Source organism: Salmo trutta, chromosome 2 (genome assembly GCF_901001165.1).
Source record: "Salmo trutta chromosome 2, fSalTru1.1, whole genome shotgun sequence".
NCBI lineage: Eukaryota > Metazoa > Chordata > Actinopteri > Salmoniformes > Salmonidae > Salmo > Salmo trutta.
The window spans coordinates 45,383,942-45,405,144 of record NC_042958.1 but is presented as its reverse complement, the minus strand read 5'-3'; positions in this window follow the sequence as shown (position 1 = coordinate 45,405,144).

Here is a 21,203-nt window from a genome sequence, read left to right as displayed (position 1 = left end):
GGGGGAAATATGTGTCTCTAATATGGTCATACATTTGGCAGGAGGTTAGGAAGTGCAGCTCAGTTTCCACCTCATTTTGTGGACAGTGTGCACATAGCCTGTCTTCTCTTGAGAGCCAGGTCTGCCTACAGTGGACTTTCTCAATAGCAAGGCTATGCTCACTGAGTCTGAACATATTCAAAGCTTTCCTTAAGTTTGGGTCAGTCACAGTGGTCAGGTATTCTACCACTGTATACTCTCTCTTTAGGGCCAAATAGCATTGTAGTTTGCTCTGTTTTATGGTTAATTCCTTCCAATGTGTCAAGTAATTATCTTTTTGTTTTCTCCTGATTTGGTTGGGTCAAATTGTGTTGCTGTCCTGGGGCTCTGTGGGGTCTGTTTGTGTTTGTGAACAGAGCCCCAGGACCAGCTTGCTTAGGGAACTCTTCTCCAGGTTCATCTCTCTGTAGGTGATGGCTTTGTTATGGAAGGTTTGGGAATCTCTTCGTTTTAGGTGGTTGTAGAATTTCACGTCTCTTTTCTGGATTTTGATAATTAGCGATTTGATAACTCTCCATCCATCTACCTCTCTCTCTCTACCTCTCTCTCTCTATCGCTCTCTCTCTCTCTCTACCGCTCTCTATCTACCTCTCTCTCTACCTCTCTCTAACTCTTCCTTCTCTCTATCGCTCTGTCTGTCTTTTTCTCACGCCACCTTTCTCTTTCCGCCTCACATTAAACCTGTTTTCATTTTCATTCTTCCTCTTCTCTATAAGCAGAAAGGTGAAGATGCTGACAGGAAGTCTAACTGTTATATTCTCACTAAAGAGTTGTCTTCCTCACTAACACAATCAGACTTACCGACACACACCCAAACACACACACACAAGCACGCGCAAACACTCTCTACAGTCTGAAGCGAGGATTTGTGAACAGTGGCTTGGAAGGTGAAGATCATCATTGCCTCTGATTGGCTCCTGATAGTTAACGAGGATAACGAGGATGTCTGTTGACTGACGAGTTATTTCTGTCTGGTGTGACTGAGACCCCTTGTTTACGTCAGGAAACAACGTGTGTGAAGGAAAGGTGGTGTGTGAGTGAGTGTGTGTGTGTGTGTGTGTGTTCACACTATGTGTGTGTTTGGAGGGGGCAGGGAAGCACATTGACAGAGAGGGGGGGTCAGTTGGGTGATGAAGATACAGAGTGACAGAAATGCTTCGCTCGTCCAGCGTCCAGTAACAGAGAGAGAGAAAGCTCGAGGATACACACACTCAACCTGGCCCGCAATAGTCACACACACACACACACACACACACACACACACACACACACACACACACACACACTTTGCGTTTTGAACACACACTTCGATCACTTCACACACACACACACACACACACACACACACACACACACACACACACACACACACACACACACACACACACACACACAGATCTTTTTTCCTTCAGTGGTCCTGTAACACCTTAATTGTAAATTAGGCGTGACCAGCCCTTCCCTGCTGGTAGGTAGACACACCCTCACTCCTTTGGATAAGCCTTTAATTAGCCCTGTTACACACACACACACACACACACACACACACACACAACCTCCCCATGGTCCATCCGCTAATCTAACTGGACAGTTCCAAACAGAGTGTGTGTTAGAATGTTAACTAAGTCGTAGTGACATCCTGCATCTCTGCGTGCCTGTTATTGTGTTAAAGTGGAGGTGAGTGTGAGGCTAAATGTGTGTGTGTGTGTGTCTGTGTGTGTGTGTCTGTGTGTGTGTGTGTGTCTGTTTGTGGACCCAGATATGTTTTAGTGTTAACTAGTGGTTCTGTGATCATGGATCCTACATACTGCATGTAAGGGGTGCGTAACTGGTGGCAGGGAAGTTAAACGCAGGAGAGCAGAACTTGGTGAATAGCCGGAGCAGTTTAATATATAAAACTAACGGCATACAAAACAACAAACACATGGGTACAAAACCCGTAGCGCACCAGTAACACATAGCACACGAACTTACAATAAACAATTCCCGACAAGGACATGGGGGAAACAGGGAAAATATACAACATGTAATTAGGGAATTGAAACCAGGTGAGTGTGAAAAGAAGACAAAACAAATGGAACATGAAAAGTGGATTGGCGATGCCTAGAAGACTGGTGACGCCGACCGCTGAACACCGCCCGAACAAAGAGAGGAACCGACTTCGGCCAAAGTCGTGACACTGCATGTATTCAGAAAGGGCTGTAAGTGTGATTGTGTGTATAGCCTATAAGCATCTAGTGTGTAACCTACATAAAGTATGACTGCAGAGAATGTTGTACGTGTGAGTTTATAAATGTGTTTAGATCAGGGGTCTTCAACCTTTTCTTGGCCAGGGACCCCCTCCCAGGCAAACCGGCTACCCAGGGACCCCTCCCAGGCAAACCGGCTACCCAGGGACCCCCTCCCAGGCAAACCAGCTACCCAGGGACCCCCTCCCAGACCAACCAGCTACCCAGGGACCCCCTCCCTGGCAAACCGGCTACCCAGGGACCCCTCCCAGGCAAACCAGCTACCCAGGGACCCCCTCCCAGACCAACCAGCTACCCAGGGACCCCCTCCCAGGCCAACCGGCTACACAGGGACCCCCTCCCAGGCAAACCAGCTACCCAGGGACCCCCTCCCAGACCAACCGGCTACCCAGGGGCCCCCTCCCAGACCAACCGGCTACCAAAGGACCACTTCCCAGGCCAACCGGCTACCCAGGGACCCCCTCCCAGACCAACCGGCTACCCAGGGACCCCCTCCCAGACCAACCAGCTACCCAGGGACCCCCTCCCAGGCCAACCGGCGACCCAGGGACCCCCTCCTAGGCAAACCGGCTACCCAGGGACCCCCTCCCAGGCAAACCAGCTACCCAGGGACCCCCTCCCAGGCAAACCAGCTACCCAGGGACCCCCTCCCAGACCAACCAGCTACCCAGGGACCCCCTCCCTGGCAAACCGGCTACCCAGGGACCCCTCCCAGGCAAACCAGCTACCCAGGGACCCCCTCCCAGACCAACCAGCTACCCAGGGACCCCCTCCCAGGCCAACCGGCTACTCAGGGACCCCTCCCAGGCAAACCGGCTACTCAGGGACCCCCTCCCAGGCAAACCAGCAACCCAGGGACCCCTCCCAGGCCAACCGGCTACTCAGGGACCCCTCCCAGGCCAACCGGCTACTCAGGGACCCCCTCCCAGGCAAACCGGTGACCCAGGGACCCCCTCCTAGGCAAACCGGGGACCCAGGGACCCCCTCCCAGGCAAACCAGCGACCCCCTCCCAGGCAAATCAGATACCCAGGGACCCCCTCCCAGGCAAACCGGTGACCCAGGGACCCCCTCCCAGGCAAACCAGCTACCCAGGGACCCCATCCCAGACCAACCGGTGACTCAGGGACCCCTTCCCAGACCAACCGGCTACCCAGGGACCCCATCCCAGGCAAACCGACGATCCAGGGACCCCCTCCCAGACCAACCGGCGACCCAGAGACCCCCTCCCAGACCAACCAGCTACCCAGGGACCTCCTCCCAGGCCAACCAGCTACCCAGGGACCTACATCATACGTTAGCCTCAAAATATTTTATTTTTCTTATTATTATCAGGTGAATGATAATGGCAAGGAGAAGTAATCAACATTTTAAAATGAATAGAATTGATAGATTTTCTCCCCGCAGAACAGGAAGTGTCAACTCTTAACATAGTCTTTTAGCTTGAAAGTTAAGTCCAAACTACGGGTTAGGCGGGAATACCGTATCCCGGGGTATTTCAAAATACCATCAGTATGATTTTCCAATACCGTCAATACCGTTATTGTTTTTTTACACATTTTAATATTAGTACTTTTTTTATTAATACCTGCGGTCAACTTGTGCGCTAGGTAAAAGATAAAGCAGATTGCGTTCATCATTTCGCCTGTTCGATTATTTTTCATTATGAAGCTTACAAGTTTTAATTTTTTCAAAACAGCCGGTTTGAGCCAGTTACGTGTGTTTGTTTACAAAGAAGCACAGCGTACAAAACTGGAGCTTTGTGAGGTGAGTCATTCCTGCATCGTAACTCAAGTTACACTTCACAACTAAATGTTTCCCAGCTATTTCTCTTATAACTATTACGTTAACTCTCTAAGATGTGCCAAATCAATTCTCTCCAGGTGTGTTTTGCTAACTTGATATTGTTAGCTAAGTGGCTAGCGTTAGCTTGCAAGATCTAGCTCTACTTCCATAACTTTATGAGCTGGGTTGTCTGTCTTAGTAGTAAATGTTCCCATGCGCTTGTTAGCATTTACATAGCATGGGGATTCCTTTGTACTTGTTAGCATTTTGTTAGCATTCTGGTAAGTGACATTTTTGGGGCGTTTTTGACGTTGGAAAAAAAAATGGTGCCCCTTTTGTGCACTACCGGTAATTCCATATATCCCGGGATGGCACAGACACGGTATGAAGGTATGGAATGCTGGATACCACCCAACCCTACTCCAAACACATTTTCGCTAAGAGCAGCTGTTTAGCTGGTTAAACAAAGTCGCTAAGAGCAGCTGTTTAGCTGGTTAAACAAAGTCGCTAAGAGCAGCTGTTTAGCTGGTTAAACAAAGTCGCTAAGAGCAGCTGTTAAGCTGGTTAAACAAAGTCGCTAAGAGCAGCTGTTTAGCTGGTTAAACAAAGTCGCTAAGAGCAGCTGTTTAGCTGGTTAAACAAAGTCGCTAAGAGCAGCTGTTTAGCTGGTTAAACAAAGGGTTAGCCATGTGTTTCAAAGTCTATACTCCAGTGAGTGATATTGGTTCCAAGGAATATAATTAAAAATAAATGTATTCTGTTTTTGCTAGCGATATTCATAAAAAAAAAAAATGTATCCACTTTTCTTGGAGGGGGGGGGGTATTTTTACAGACCCTCTGCAGTAATTGCTGGTGATTCTCTGATCCACCTCTACGCAGACGACACCATTCTGTATACATCTGGCCTTTCTTCGGACACTGTGCTAACAAACCTTCAAACGAGCTTCTACGCCATACAACACTCCTTCCGTGTCCTCCAACTGCTCTTAAAAGCCAACTACAAATACCTAGGTGTCTGGTGTAATAAAGATAATCTAACGTTTTACCTAATGATATATAAGGAGGGCATTTGCACAACATGCTTCACAACAGCACACAACAAAATTCCAGAGACATATTGAGCAACCAACTGATACCAATCACGACCACACCCAGAGACAGATGGCTGACTTAAGCACTCACACAAAAATGTCAAGACATGAATGCGCCCTAGCCACACGAACTGACCACTGGTGTAAAAAACAACATCCCATGAATATCGCAACCACCCAGACACGAATTAGCAGAAAAACACACTTAGGGGTGTTGGACTCCGAGGACAAAGGACACTGCCAAGGGCCAATGGGAAGTCGACACCACCTGGAGAATGGACCGTCCCTCCACTCATCGACCAGTCAGGAGAGCGGACCTACTAGACTCAACCTACGTCAACACACTGTTATTTCATTGTATAAATTGGATGCACACCATGTTTCGGGGCGCTCTTCCGCTAGTTCCCTATGAGCTAAACGAAGGAGTCCGTGCACGCTTTGGCAAATATCTTTGTCTCATAATAAACTGCCTACTATAAACTGAATCCACCCGGTCCAGCGTCTTGACTTGGTCTCCTTCTCAAGTAACTGATCATCAACAAAACTTGGTAGCAGAGGATGGTTTCATACTCCTGAATTCGGTCCATTAATGGTTGATGTGAGAGGAGACAAGTCCGGGACAATCTCGTAAGGACGGGTGACCTGTCCGCAGGAGCCATCGGCGATTCTACTTCCCCCGGGAAACTGATCAACGAGCTCGACTAAAAAAAAAGGGTAAGCAGAGCCTGTTAAAACAAAATCTGCATATTGTATTATAGTCTTTATCCAAATTTTGATCAGTAGTACTGGGCGTGAGTATGAATTACTGTTAATATTACATGAAATTGTATAGACAAATGTGAAGGCTGAGTACAAGGACATTTGGTATTTAATGCCTGAATTGTGATATCAAGTCGCGTCAGTGAACCTGGGACTAGTCAAGTAGAGTTTGACTAGGTAGCGTCAGAACTGGGATTGATCACATTGGGATTGGTAATCAGATCAAGTCGCGTCAGTAATACTGGGATTTAGGGCCAAGTAGCGTCAGTAAAAACTGGGATTGGTTAGAATTAGCCGAGTCGCGTCAGAATAACTGGGATCGGCAACCGAGTAGCGTCAATTGAATTGGGATCGGTATAACTAACTAAGTAGCATCAGTAAGACTGGGATTGGGTAGAAATAGTCAAGTCGCGTCAGTATAACTGGGATCGACAACCGAGTAGCGTCAATTGAATTGGAATCGGTATAACTACTCAAGTAGCGTCAGCAAACTGGGATTGGCAACATGTATCTGTGAGTTTCTGTCCGGCTGAAGTGGCGTTTAGTTCGAGACATTAATATACATTGGGATAGTGCATTCCGTGAAATTGGGGCGGACTGAAGTGACTCTCAGTCCGGAGCGTCAATACACAGTCGGGTGCACGAAAATTAACCTGGAAATATCCGTGAGATTGGGACAACTGAAGTAGTCATCAGTTAGGAGCGCCAATATACAGTCGGATAATTTGGAATATTGTAGTGTTGATTGAGCGTTTCACAGGTCTCTTTTTAATCAATTTAATTTTATTTGTATAATTTTTAAGAATTACTGAGTGAATTGTGGTCAGCCGCCGTGCTGTTGGTATTGTCCTGGGTTATTTCAACAATACAATTAACGAACTGTCTTAATAAAGGTTGAAGTGGTTATTATTCTGCTTCTGTAATATAGGCAGTTTATTAAATTAAAGTAAATTTATAGTTGTAGGAACTTTGTCTACGAGGGTGGGGCACCAGAGATAAGTCTGTGTCAGCACCGTGAATACATCGCTGGTTTTGACCAACGACGGGCTAAGTATACAAAGATAGAGGGACATTTATACGGGTAACAAAAATGGCAACCATTCCACCAACCAAACTTAAATTTAGCGAATATTTGGAACAGAAGATACAGGATAGAGCGGGGGGAAAAGAACAATATAAAGCAATAAGGAAAGTGTGGGAGGAAGTAAAGTTGAGATGGACACAGGCAGGTTATTTTAGCGGAGGGGCCCCGACAAAGGGACAACTTGTAGTGATGGAGGAAGTTTTGAAGGAAGCAGTTGAGAAAGGAATAGAAAGTGAAAAGGACAGAAACAGGAACCACATGTTTAAGAAGGAAGGGACCAAGAACAGAGAAAAGGCAGAGGCAGAGTTGAGAATAGGGATCTGGGCTATAGAGGAGACTAGAAGGGCCCTCCCATATAAGAAACCAGATATGATGGGGATAGTGACAACCGCCACGACTGATCTAAATACAGGACCGACTGACGATACAGACGCTACCGTTGCGTCTGCTCCACCTACATTATACCCAGAAGTGCCAAAAGAAGTAACCCAGACGCCCCCTCCTTATTCATTTGGACAACCCCAAGGGGGAAAATCCCTCAATCCATTCCGATCAGCACTGTCTCCTGCTTCACCCGCAATACAAGCTCCGGTATTCTCTGTCAAGGGTGGAGAGTTGACCGGAACCGTCAGCATGGGCATACATGGTGGACACCTTGACTGTGAGGAGGTGCAAAACTGTGAGACAGGGGGAGGAGGCTCAACCTCCCTTTCTGATATGGTTGGAGGCGGAGGAACCAAGTTCACCTCCACCCCCAACCCAGACCATTACTTAAGGTGCCACTCACTCACCCCGGGGAACAGCAAAGCATCCTGGTCCTCCCAAGGAAATCTACCCAGCGAGGATGACGAAGGTGGGACCAGACACACCCCCACCAGTATGGACATCGTGAACCTACAAAGGCAGGTGAATGAGTCCATCGTCCTAGCAAAAACCCTGTTAGAGAAAGCGGACAGGGACGGCGGGACGTTCCACGTAGAGGGGTTAATGACAGGGAAAGTGACCGATCTAGTTGAGCCAGTCAGAAGGTCGTTTCGCTTGGCAAAACTAAGAGAAAGGGGAGTGACATCGAGGGAACACTGGGGCCTTAGTGGGGGTGTCAGTTCTGCAAGACAACTGCCACTCAGACCCGCAGCAGACCCTCGGTTTGAAGAATACCAGCCATGGAAGATGACTGACCTGACCACACTCATGGAACAACTCCCTAGTCTGCACGGAGGAGCCTCGGCATGGCTGCTGCAGCTCCAAACCCTTACCTCTGGACTACGCCTATGCTTAGGAGACATGAAAGCGCTACTAGCCAGAGCAACAGATCATGGAACCATGACGTCTCTCATAAAAGAAGCAGATCTGAACGCAACAACCCCCACCGCACCACTGGGGGACATACGTCAGGCACTGTGGGAGGTGTTGCGTCGGGCGTATCCCACTGAAAGGAACCATGCTACCCTGTCCTCTTTCACCATCACTCCAGAAGAACAACCAGCAGCCTACCTGGACAGGGTCAAGACTACGTGGAGGACTGTCCATGAAGAACCATATGACCACACGGAGACTACACTCAGCATGTGGAAAGAAATGGTGGTGAATGGATGTCCCGGAGAAGTTAAAGTTAAACTCAGAAACACAGTGGGGTTAATGGCACTTCCCCTACCACAATTCAACTCGCACACGCATCACCACCTCACCCAATATAACAAGGACAAAGGGGGAGCTGACACACAGGTCCAGTCCCCTCAAGTCCAGCTGCTGAAACTACAGCTGAAAGAGGCCCAAAAAGGTGATAAGCCCAAAAAGCAGATGGTGGTAGAGAACCCGGAAGACTTATCCCAGGTAATAAAGAAGACAGTGACCCAGATGATGCAGAAACCGTTGCAGCAAACTACCCCCGTTACCATGGGGGTCCCCCAAGTGGCGCAACACATGAACCAACCCATGCCCATGACCGCCCCAACATCCTACCCGCCGCCTCAGTTGAGTTATCCAACACCATGGATGGCTCAACCGGGATACCAAACACCTTGGCAAGGAGGTCAACCCCGTTGGGGGGGCCTGAACTGTTATAATTGCAGACAACATGGGCACATGGCTCGCAACTGCCCTCATCCGTTAACACCTGCAAGGCAACACTGGATGGCAACCAGGGGGGGCTCACCAGGGAGAGGAAGAGGTGGACCCCGCCCACAAAGGTACCCAGGACCCCAAGCACACCCTGCTTACAATCACCCCAACCCTGACCCGAGCCAGCACACACCAAACTTCCAGGGCATGGCGGATGAGTACGCCCCATGGCCATGAAGGTGCCCACCACCACCGGACGGGGAGGGACGGCAGCTTTTTCCACTTCACACAGAACCTACTGTTCTGTGTGAAATTGAAGGGGTACCCCATCAATTTCTAGTTGATACAGGTTGTACATACTCTGCTATCCGAACCCGTCAGCAACTATCTTCGGAATTCATTCAGGTGGTGGGGGTGTCAGGAAACCCCGAAGCTCAAAAGAAAACCGTCCCCTTACACTTCTCATGGGGCCTATTAAAACTCAAACATCAGTTCCTGTACTGCCCCAACTGCCCCATCAACCTGTTGGGACGAGACCTCTTGTGTAAACTACAGTGCTCTATATATTTGACTAACGACGGCGTGGAGGTCTCCACCTGCCCCATTCTCTCCACCACAAGCAAACCAGTGAAGGTCCTCATGTTACCTATCCTACCGGCCCCTGTCCTATCTGCGACTCAAGAAATGTATTGGTTGAAGTGTATTTCAACGGGAATAGGAACTCCACGCATCCAGTTCCAGTTCAACCAGCTGAAAACACAGATCTACACGTTACACCCATACAAGACTCCACAGGCAGAGGTGCACTGCACCCTCAATGTCACAGACAATGACGACAACCCATACACAGATGACTGGGATGAGAACATGATGCCACTCACGCCATCAATCAGGTGCTGCACGATAATATGTGGACAAGAGGGTGTAGCAGCTCCTGTCATCTTGCAACCTCACCTGAAGTCTTGGTACCTTTTGGGAGAGGAGTCAGCTCCTCACGTCACACTCGCTGTAGGTAATGGTTTCGAGGCACGGAGCCTTGGTCCAATGATCAGACGAGCCTCCAAACTCCAGTGGGAGCCCACCCATACGGCCGGCATTCACAAAGCCACTACTGAAAACATGTGGAGATTCCTTGATATTGACACGGAAGAGCTCTGCCACCCAGAACGGCTGACCCTTCTAAGACACCATGGTAAGCCATATACCGACCACCCATCCACTGCAGCGCTGATCTCGACGGTGGATGAAAAGATATGGACCACCTCCCCATTTGATGTAGGACAGCTCCAGGTAGCACCGGTTACCATCACTCTTGTGGACCCTGAGCAACAGCCTGTTTTCCGGACCCAGTATCGCTTGAAGCCCGAACAAATCACCGGTATCAAGCCTACCATTGAAGGCCTACTAGGAGCGAGAGTCATCTACAAAACTATATCCCCATGGAACACTCCCATTCTACCGGTGCTAAAGGCAGGAGGTGAAACTCACCGGATGGTCCAAGACTTCCGAGCAGTAAATGACGTTACTGTACCCATTGATCTTCCTGTCCCAGATCCTCACATCACATTGAGCAACCTGTCTCCCAAGCACCAGTACTTCACAGTAGTGGACTTGGCAAATGCGTTTTTCAGCATCCCACTGGATGTGGCTTCTCAACCACTCTTTGCATTTACGTATGAACACCAGCAGTACACGTACTCGGTTCTCCCACAGGGATACAGGTGCTCACCTGGGATCTTCAATCACATCCTCAAAACACACCTGGGCGAATTGAAAATTCCCGATGGAGTGGTTCTCATCCAGTATGTGGACGACCTCCTTCTGGCCGCTCCTAACTCTGATCTCTGCCTACTAATGACAAAAACTCTGCTGGACTTCCTAGCAACCAAGGGATACAAGGTGAAAATGAGCAAAGTCCAATCCTGTCGCAGAACCGTACTCTTCCTTGGAAGAGAGATATCGGGTGAAGGAGCGGGACTCTCCAAAGCCCACACAGACTCTATCTTACATCACCCACGCCCCATCACTGTTTCGGGTATGCTGTCATTTTTGGGCCTGACAGGGTACAGCCGTACACATATCCCTGACTATACAGCAAGAACCGAGCCTATGAGAGAAATGGTGCGTGTGGCTGGTGCGAGAAACCTGCACGCCTCTTTGGCTTGGACACCTGAAGCTTCCGAGGCATTTGCACTCCTGAAAACAGACCTATCCGTGGCCGCAGCTCTCACTGCACCTGACTACAAAAACAAGTTCCATCTGGATGTTTCTGAAAAGGAAGGATTGTCATCGTCCATCCTATTTCAGAAACAAGAGGGGGAGAGGAGAGTGTTGATGTACCACTCCTCAAAACTAGACCACATCGAAATAGGTCAAACTACATGTTCCAGGTACGTGGCAGCAGTGGCAAAAGCCATAGAAAAAACAGCCCATCTAGTGATGTGTCATCCATTGGAAATTCATACCCACCATGGAGTGGCAGCGTACCTGATGAGCAAGGAATTCACGTTCAGTTCTGAAAGAAAAAACAAAATACAGAACAAATGCACCCAATCACACATCACATTTGTCAACACCGACAAGAACATGGCAGATGCACTCAACGCAGAGGAAGGCTTACCCCACTCATGCGCCGAAAGAGCAGCACAAGAACTGAAGCTGAGACCTGACCTGGAGAACAAACCACACCAAAACCCTGATCTATGGGTGTACACAGACGGATGTTGCTATAGAGGGGAAGAAGGAAACATAGCAGCGTACGCTGTGGTGCAACAACTACCGGATCGGTCACACATTACCCTGGAAGCAGCCATTATTCCACAACCTGCATCTGCACAGCTGGCTGAAATCATAGGCCTAACACAAGCATTGGAAAGGGCAGAAGGAAAAACTGTAAACATATACACCGACTCAGCCTATGCCCATGGGGCAGTCCATATCGACGGACCACAATGGTTGAGACGAAATTTCACCACTACAGGGAATCTCCCCATCAAACACAAGGCACAAATGGAAAGACTGATTAAGTCAGTCTCACTGCCTGAAAAGGTAGCCATAATGAAGTGCAAAGGACACCAACAGCTGAAAAACAGAATTAGTGAGGGAAACGACGAAGCCGACAAAGCAGCTAAGAAAGCCGGCGGGTACACTCCCAGACAAATGGTGTTACGACCAGAAACATCTCAACCTGAACTCACCCCACACGACATCAGGGAGTTGCAACTCGCAGCCGGACCTTACGAACACTCAGTATGGGCACAAAAGGGGGCCACTAAAGGACCTGACGAACTATGGAGGTGCCATAACGGCAGATTGGTGGCCCCCGCAAACCTGTGCCAAGAACTCATATGAGAGGCCCATGGGCCTACACATGAGGGGAAACTGAAGACTTTACAGAAAGTGTCCTACATCTGGTGGCACCCCCATCTGAAAGACTTGACTGACCTATTCTGCGACGAGTGTAGCATATGTGGAAGTTACAACCCCAAGAAGCCCTATCAAACGCCTATGGGTTTTTTTCCAGTCCCTAACGCCTGTTTCCAGGACATTAGCATAGATTACACAGACATGGGGCCAGACAACGTGGTTGGTGGAAAAAGGTACCTTTTGGTAATGGTAGACAGGTTTTCAAGGTGGGTGGAGGCAATACCAACGGCACGAGAGGATGCCAAGTCAGTCATAAAGTGGCTGCAAACCGAACTCATACCAAGGTATGGGGTTCCAAGACAGATCCGAACCGACAACGGGTCCCATTTCAGTAACAAGCACCTGAGACAGGTGGAGGAGAGATTCGTGATTGTACACAAATTTGGGTCGGTGTACAGGCCCCAATCTCAGGGCCTCGTGGAACGCGCCAATCAAACCCTTAAGGCTAAAATAGCTAAGGTATGTGCAGGTTCGAAGTTGACTTGGGTTGAAGCCCTGCCCCTGGCATTGATGGCTATGAGAGCCTCTCCAGGTGCAGGCACCCATCTCTCACCTCATGAGATAATGACTGGTAGAGTCATGCCTGGTCCACCAAGGGAGGGAGGTCATATGCCCGCCCTTGATGTACAACAAATTGTAATGTCTGACTATGTGAGAAAACTGACGGAACTTTCTGCAGCTCTCTCCACACAGATCCGCAAGGTCCAACAGGGGGAGCTGTTGGGAGACTCGCCACCACTGAAGGTAAAAGTTGGGGACTGGGTGAGGGTCAGAGTCCACAAGAGAAAGTGGCTGGAACCCAGGTGGACTGGACCGTACGAAGTGAAGGAAGTTACTTCACACTCTGTCCAGGTCAAAGGTAAATCAGGGGCGCCTTGGCACCACCTTACACACTGCACTCCAGCCCCAACCCCTTCCAGAACTTTGACTGAAACCAGGGCCGACTTACGCGCCCTTGATTCGACCCCAACCACTGATCCCTTAGACGAGGGAAATGGGGCCACAGCTCCCTTTTCCACGTCCTAAGGCGCCACGCCCAGGGACGGGGTACCTTCCTCCCTGGGAGTGGCTGGGGATATCAGCTCCCCTGTTTGTTATTTTTATAATTATTACTGGAGTATCCTTAGGAACTCTCACATGGCTAGTGCAACAACTTACTCACCTACCCACAGTCAACAGTACCCTGCCTTCCACAAACCACAGGATCCATAAACGCTCCACTGTCTCCACTGACAAATCATGTACTCCAACAAAAGTTAGGAGCACCACCCTATGTCTAGCCATAAACACCACCACTACAGTGACATTGCCATGGGGGCTTCTGGGACGTTCTAGAAATGGGTGGGCTAGTGCGATGGAGTTTACTGACAAAATATGGTATATGACCTTAGGGGGCTATAGCGAGTGGTCCTGGAAAAATCTAGTGTCCGAATCTGGTCCAGACTGTTCTGCTTGGACTGAGGGGGACGATGTCGGGGGTTGGCGCAGGGTCCTGACATTATCTACAACTACAACGGGGTTGAAATTTATTGTTCGGCCAAGGACAAGCCTAGGCTGTCAGCCGTTTGTACTCGCTCCATATGTACCAAACTCCCTAGACTGGAATCTGCGGATTTGCTTAACTAATTTATCTAGCCCACAAGCAGTCACAGTGAAGGACAACATTTCATCTCCTGAGGCAGCCCCTAGGAAGGGTGGAGCATGGGGTCCAGTTACTTTGGTTACCTCCCCGCCAACTCTGGATGATACCATCCAGATAGCTACCGGTATCTCCGGGTTCACTAACAACTGGCTCCTGCTTACTGAGGAAGCAGCTAATACCACCCGTCAGAACTGTGTGGTTTGCATGGGGCCAAGACCATTGCTCCGCATTGTGCCTGCCCCTATCTCCCCGACATGTCTGACTCCATTAATGTCACAAGACAATCCAGATGCAAATTGTTCTGACTGGGACGTGGTTTACCCAATCGCGCTATCCTCCGTCATGAAGCCGTTATTTTCTTATGTTGTTGCAAAGGCCAGCTTTACCTGCGTCAACCTAACTGGGGGTAAAGCTTGGGTAGGGGATATCCAGGACGGATGGTGTCTGGACGTTTTTACTATTTACGGATCATTCAAACCCCTCTCTAGAGCGGATGTGTGGTGGTGGTGTGGGGGTAAACGCTTGTTTGATAGATTGCCTGATAATATTACTGGCTTCTGTGGCCTAATTAACCTCTTGCTGCCTATTTCTGTCTACCCCATGGGTGTTTGGGATCTTCTTGCTCGTATCCAATCCCTGGGAACCGAGGTTGGGCCATTTAAGTCAAAACGCGCGGCGGCCCAACCTGCCGGGGACTCCACCTACATTGACGCTATCGGGGTCCCCAGGGGGGTTCCCGACGAATACAAGTTGGTAGACCAAGTGGCTGCTGGGTTTGAATCCTCTATTTGCTGGTGGTGCACAATTAACAAAAATATTGATAGAATAAATTACATCCATTTTAATGTTAAGAAATTGGGTAATTGGACTCAACTGGGATTTGAAGCTATCCACGCCCAATTGAAAGCAACTTCGCTCATGGCTTTCCAAAATCGTATTGCTGTAGATATGCTATTGGCAGAAAAGGGTAACGTATGTACTATCTTCGGGGAACAGTGCTGCACCTTCATTCCTAATAATACCGCTCCTGACGGTAGTTTCACGCTTGCCTTGGAGGGTCTCCGTACTCTCAACGGCAAGATGAAGCGGCACTCGGGGGTGGATACCTCTATGTGGGATTCTTGGATGGATGCGTTCGGTAAATATAAGATGCTGGTATCGTCAGTACTGGTCTCTATTTCCGTCTTTGTCGCAATACTCGTTCTTTGTGGATGCTGTTGCATTCCATGCGCTCGTACTCTTGCTACTAGGCTGATCACCACCGCTATTGACCCTGGTCAGGCTGATAGGGGCCTAATGTTTCCTTTGCTTCAGTTGGAAGACACTGAACCCGAGTATGCATTCGAATAGTTTAGTTTTCACGCCTGCCACGCGGGAGGCCCGGGTTCGGATCCCAGCCCATGCACCATGGGACTAAAATGTAGGAAGATATGTTTTGCCTGGAGAGATACGGTTGCTAGCGTTTGTTTAAGATATAAATGTAACGTTTTGATAGCTTGATTAGTTTAAATTGAAAGGCTAACTAATTAGAAAATAATAGCGAGGGAATTTTGATATAATACGTTGTCTGTTGCTGGAAATGGACTTATTGAACTATTCCGAATTGAAGGGAAGAAGGGGTGTTTAAAAATAACAGATAAGCATAGCAAATGGGTAGAAGTGTTCCCAACTTACTTGATGGAAAAGATTATGGTAACTAAAAAATGAGGACAAGATATTATCCCTAGTATTGATACTGGGATCTATCTCTTTAAATGATGGATGACATTTTAGCTAATTAGGTAGAGCCTATAGAATGCCAGAGTTAGAGATACCAGAACAGGTAGACATAGAAGTGAAGAAATACTAGCAGAGCAAATGAGAAAACTGTTTTTTAACCAAACCCGTATGTCCAAGATTTTGTGTCCAACAGGTGAATTACAAGAGAAGGTGATTCACTCAATCCAACTAGGAGACTGGGTGTGGATCCAGTCCCTGAGGAGAAAAATCTGGAAGCCGTCCCGTTGGGAAGGCCCATACCAGGTGCTGTTAAACCATTGCCTTTGCCATTAGAAAAGCTGAGAGAGTCATTTGGGTCCACGTTACCCACTGCAAAAAGGTATGTACACATATGAGCACTGATGATCACACACAGAGTTAGGAGAAGAACCGAGAACCAATAAGGTCCGGGGGTTACCTCCTTAACGAAGATTTCCTATCCCGACCGTTCATCACTGTGTGTGCTCCTAGAGGTGTGAGTATGGGGTGGTACCAAGCAGAGAGACTAAGGGCAGGAGAGGGTTGACGGTTTTTGGGAAGAGTAGAGACTCTGAGCTGCATCATAGTCTAATCTTTCTGATACATTCAGATCCAACACCTACGGGTACTAAACATAGGTTACCGTTGTCATTGAGAAGAAGTAAAATATAAACTATATAATACACTGATGAGTGACGTACAGAATAAGGAATCAAAGAAGATCAAGATGTAGAATTTAAGGTAAACATTAAACAATTTCCTGGGGAAGCAGACAACTGTACAGGAATAGGGGTTGGCCAGATTGAAGTACTCAGCCAACCCACCTCGGTTCACCTAAATTCCTGATGAGCACCAGTGTTATAGATACAAGAATGGCACCGAGAATTAAGATGATTTTAATGGCTGGAAAGGTAATCGTTAATGTGACTGACTTAGGTTTGAAAGCACAGGAGAAAATGTGTAACCTCATAGCACCTATAACTGATGAAGGGTGGGCTAGTACCAGCGAAGGACGCATACGACAAGAATTACCACAAAGGGTGGTTAGGAACTTGCGCCCTGGGGTTATTGGTCCAACCAGTTTGAATTAGTGATAAGAGACCAGTTATAGGAGGCTAAAGTAGGTACAGGAGGAGTTTTGATAAGGATGGGAATGGCTTTGTCTAGATGGATGCTATTGGCATCCTCAGGGAGGTTCCAGATGAATACAAAGTTATGAATCAAATATGTGAAGGCTTTAACACTACATTATGTTGGTAGTTGACAATAAATAATAATGTGGATTGAATTAATGACATCATTTAATCAACAGAGATTCATGAATGAAACAGGGGATGCAGTAAAGAGGTTCTCTGACCAATTATCCGCCACCTCCCTCATGACCTGGTAAAATAGACTAACTCTCGATAGGTTACGGGCAAAGAGGATGGTGTAGGTAGAATGATTAGGTTCATTGCTGTACGTACATTTTTGATAACACAGCTCATGTTTGGGAAATGGAAAAGTGTTGCAAGAACTGTATTATGGGCTGCTTTAACCTGTATGAGTGTGTTTGGGTTGTGTGGTTGTTGTTTGGTCCCGTGTGCAAGAGGTTTAATAACCAGAACTTTAGAGAGATGATAACGGAGCAGATGGTGAGCTACGGACCGAGTCAAAGTTCAGATCAATGAGACGACAAGTACCTACCGCCGAGCAAGCCGCCGAGCAAGCCTGTTCCCCTTTTTCTTTGTCACGTCTTGCAGACGTGAAGAGGGGGATTTGTAATAAAGATAATCGTTTTACCTAATGATATATAAGGAGGGCATTTGCACAACATGCTTCACAACAGCACACAACAAAATTCCAGAGACATATTGAGCAACCAACTGATACCAATCACGACCACACCCAGAGACAGATGGCTGACTTAAGCACTCACACAAAAATGTCAAGACATGAAAGCGCCCTAGCCACACGAACTGACCACTGGTGTAAAAAACAACATCCCATGAATATCGCAACCACCCAGACACGAATTAGCAGAAAAACACACTTAGGGGTGTTGGACTCCGAGGACAAAGGACACTGCCAAGGGCCAATGGGAAGTCGACACCACCTGGAGAATGGACCGTCCCTCCACTCATCGACCAGTCAGTAGAGCGGACCTACTAGACTCAACCTACGTCAACACACTGTTATTTCATTGTATAAATTGGATGCACACCATGTTTCGGGGCGCTCTTCCGCTAGTTCCCTATGAGCTAAACGAAGGAGTCCGTGCACGCTTTGGCAAATATCTTTGTCTCATAATAAACTGCCTACTATAAACTGAATCCACCCGGTCCAGCGTCTTGACTTGGTCTCCTTCTCAAGTAACTGATCATCAACACTGGTTAGACAGTAAACTCTCCTTCCAGACTCACATTAAGCATCTCCAATCCAAAATTACATCTAGAATCGGCTTCCTACTTCGCAACAAAGCCTCCTTCACTCATGCTGCCAAACGTACCCTCGTAAAACTGACTATCCTACCGATCCTTGACTTCGGCGATGTGATTTACAAAATAGCCCCCAACACTCTACTCAGCAAATCGGATATAGTCTATCACAGTGCCATCCGTTTCTGTCTGAGCAGCTTACCGATCACTGTACCTGTACACAGCCCATCTGTAAATAGCCCACCCAACTACCTCATCCCCATAGTATTACTTACCCTCTTGCTCTTTTGCACCCCAGTATCTCTACTCGCACATCATCATCTGTACATTTATCACCGCAGTATTGATGCTAAATTGTAATTATTTAAGCCACTAGGGTCTATTTATTGCCTAATTTTATAAAGCTAATTGAAAAAAAGGCAATTTCTCACATGGAATAGCCTTCATTCCTCAGAACAAGAATAGACAGATGAGTTTCAGAAGAAAGGTCTTTGTTTCTGGCCATTTTGATCCTGTAATCGAACCCACAAATGTTGATGCTCCAGATACTCAACTAGTCTAAAGAAGGCCAGTTTTATTGCTTCTTTAATCAGAACAACAGTTTTCAGTTCTGCTAACATAATTGCAAAAGGGTTTTCTAATGATAAATTAACCTTTTAAAATGATCAACTTGGATTAGCTAACACAACGTGCCATTGGAACACAGGAGTGATGGTTGCTGATAATGGGCCTCTGTACACCTATGTAGATATTACATAAAAAATACAATAGTCATTTACAACATTAACAATGTCTACACTGTATTTCTGATCAATTTAATGTTATTATAATGGACAATTTTTTTTAAATGTCTTTCAAAAACAAGGACTTTTGAACGGTAGTGTGTGTGTGTGTGTGTGTATGCGTGCCTATATGTGTGTCTGTGTGTGTGTGTTGTGAATAGCGCCTCCACTGTGTTCCCTGGGGGCCTGCCTGCGCTTACCATCACAGCTAGGGGGCGACACCCCCCACTGAGCACATTAATCACTGAGCACATTAATCACTGCTGCCCATCAATAACAAGAGAAGAAGAGCCAGAGTGACTGTATGTGCCATCCCCCCATTAGACCACCTACTGCATGGGAACACAGGCACACTGCCATCATCATCAATCATGTCTCTACTCACTACCACAGAGAGAGAGAGATGGATGGAGAGAGAGAGATGGGGAGAGAGGGAGGGAGAGAGATGGGGAGAGAGAGAGAGAGAGAGAGATGGGGAGAGAGAGAGGGAGGGAGAGAGATGGGGAGAGAGAGAGAGAGAGAGAAGATGAGATGAAGAGAGAGACAGAGAAAGAGGGAGACAGAATCCTATTGGAAAGACACCACAAAAAATCTAAGTAAACTTCAATGCTATTTGTCTCTAAACAGACAGTACATGGTGGCAGACTATCTGACCACTGTGACTGATAGAAAACTGAGGAAAACAGTGAGCAGTCTGGCTATAGAGACGGGTCGTCACAGACAAACCTGGCTGCCCAGAGAGGACAGTCTGGGTATAGAGACCGATCGTCACAGACAAACCAGGCTGCCCAGAGAGGACAGTCTGGCTATAGAGACTGGTCGTCACAGACAAACCTGGCTGCCCAGAGAGGACAGTCTGGGTATAGAGACCGATCGTCACAGACAAACCAGGCTGCCCAGAGAGGACAGGCTGTGCTCACTCTGCTCCAGGGTAGAGGTAGAGACTAGAGGTTGGCCGATTATGATTTTTCAACGCCGATACCGAGGGCCAAAAAAAGGCGATACCGATTACTCGGCCGATTATTTTTTTGATTATTATTTTTGTTGTTGTAATAATGACAATTACAACATTACTGAATGAACACTTATTTTAACTTAATATAATACATCAATAAAATCAATTTAGCCTCAAATAAATAACGAAACATGTTCAATTTGGTTTAAATAATGCAAAACAAAGTGTTGGAGAAGAAAGTAAAAGTGCAATATGTGCCATGTAAGAAAGCTAATGTTTAAGTGCCTTGCTCAGAACATGGGAACATATGAAAGCTAGTGGTTCCTTTTAACATGAGTCTTCAATATTCCCAGGTAAGTTTTAGGTTGTAGTTATTATAGGAATTATAGAACTATTTCTCTCTATACGATTCGTATTTCATATACCTTTGACTATTGGATGTTCTTATAAGCACTTTAGTATTGCCAGTGTAACAGTATAGCTTCCGTCCCTCTCCTCGCTCCTACCTGGGCTCGAACCAGGAACACATCGACAACAGCCACCCTCGAAGCAGCGTTACCCATGCAGAGGAAGGGAAACAACTACTCCAAGTCTCAGAGCGAGTGACGTTTGAAACGCTATTAGCGTGCACCCGGCTAACTAGCTAGCCATTTCACATCGGTTACACCAGCCTAATCTTGGGAGTTGATAGGCTTGAAGGGGTGGGTATAATTTGTGGAACGTTCCAACAGGAATCTGTTCCAAAAAACATAAAGTAAAAGGTTGCCAACCAACAACGCATACAAAGTAGCAACACATACAAACCTAGCTAACTAGCTGCCAAATAGGCACCAACTCACCACGTAGCTTATTCTTAATGTTTGTCCATAGGCAAACAGACGTGAGGACAGAAATTTTTCGGAATAAACGTGATGAGTGAAAAACGCAATGAAATAGACCACTCCCTACCCGGTATCTTATTCTGCCACTATACAACTTTGTATGCGTTGTTTTTTGGAAACCGTGTTATTTACGAAGTTTTTGGAATAGATTCCTGTTGGAACGTTCCACAAATTATACCCACCCAGGTTGAAGTCATAAACAGCGCAATGCTTGAAGCACAGCGAAGGGCTGTTTGAATGAATGCTTACGAGCCTGCTGCTGCCTACCACCGCTCAGTCAGACTGCTCTATCAAATTATA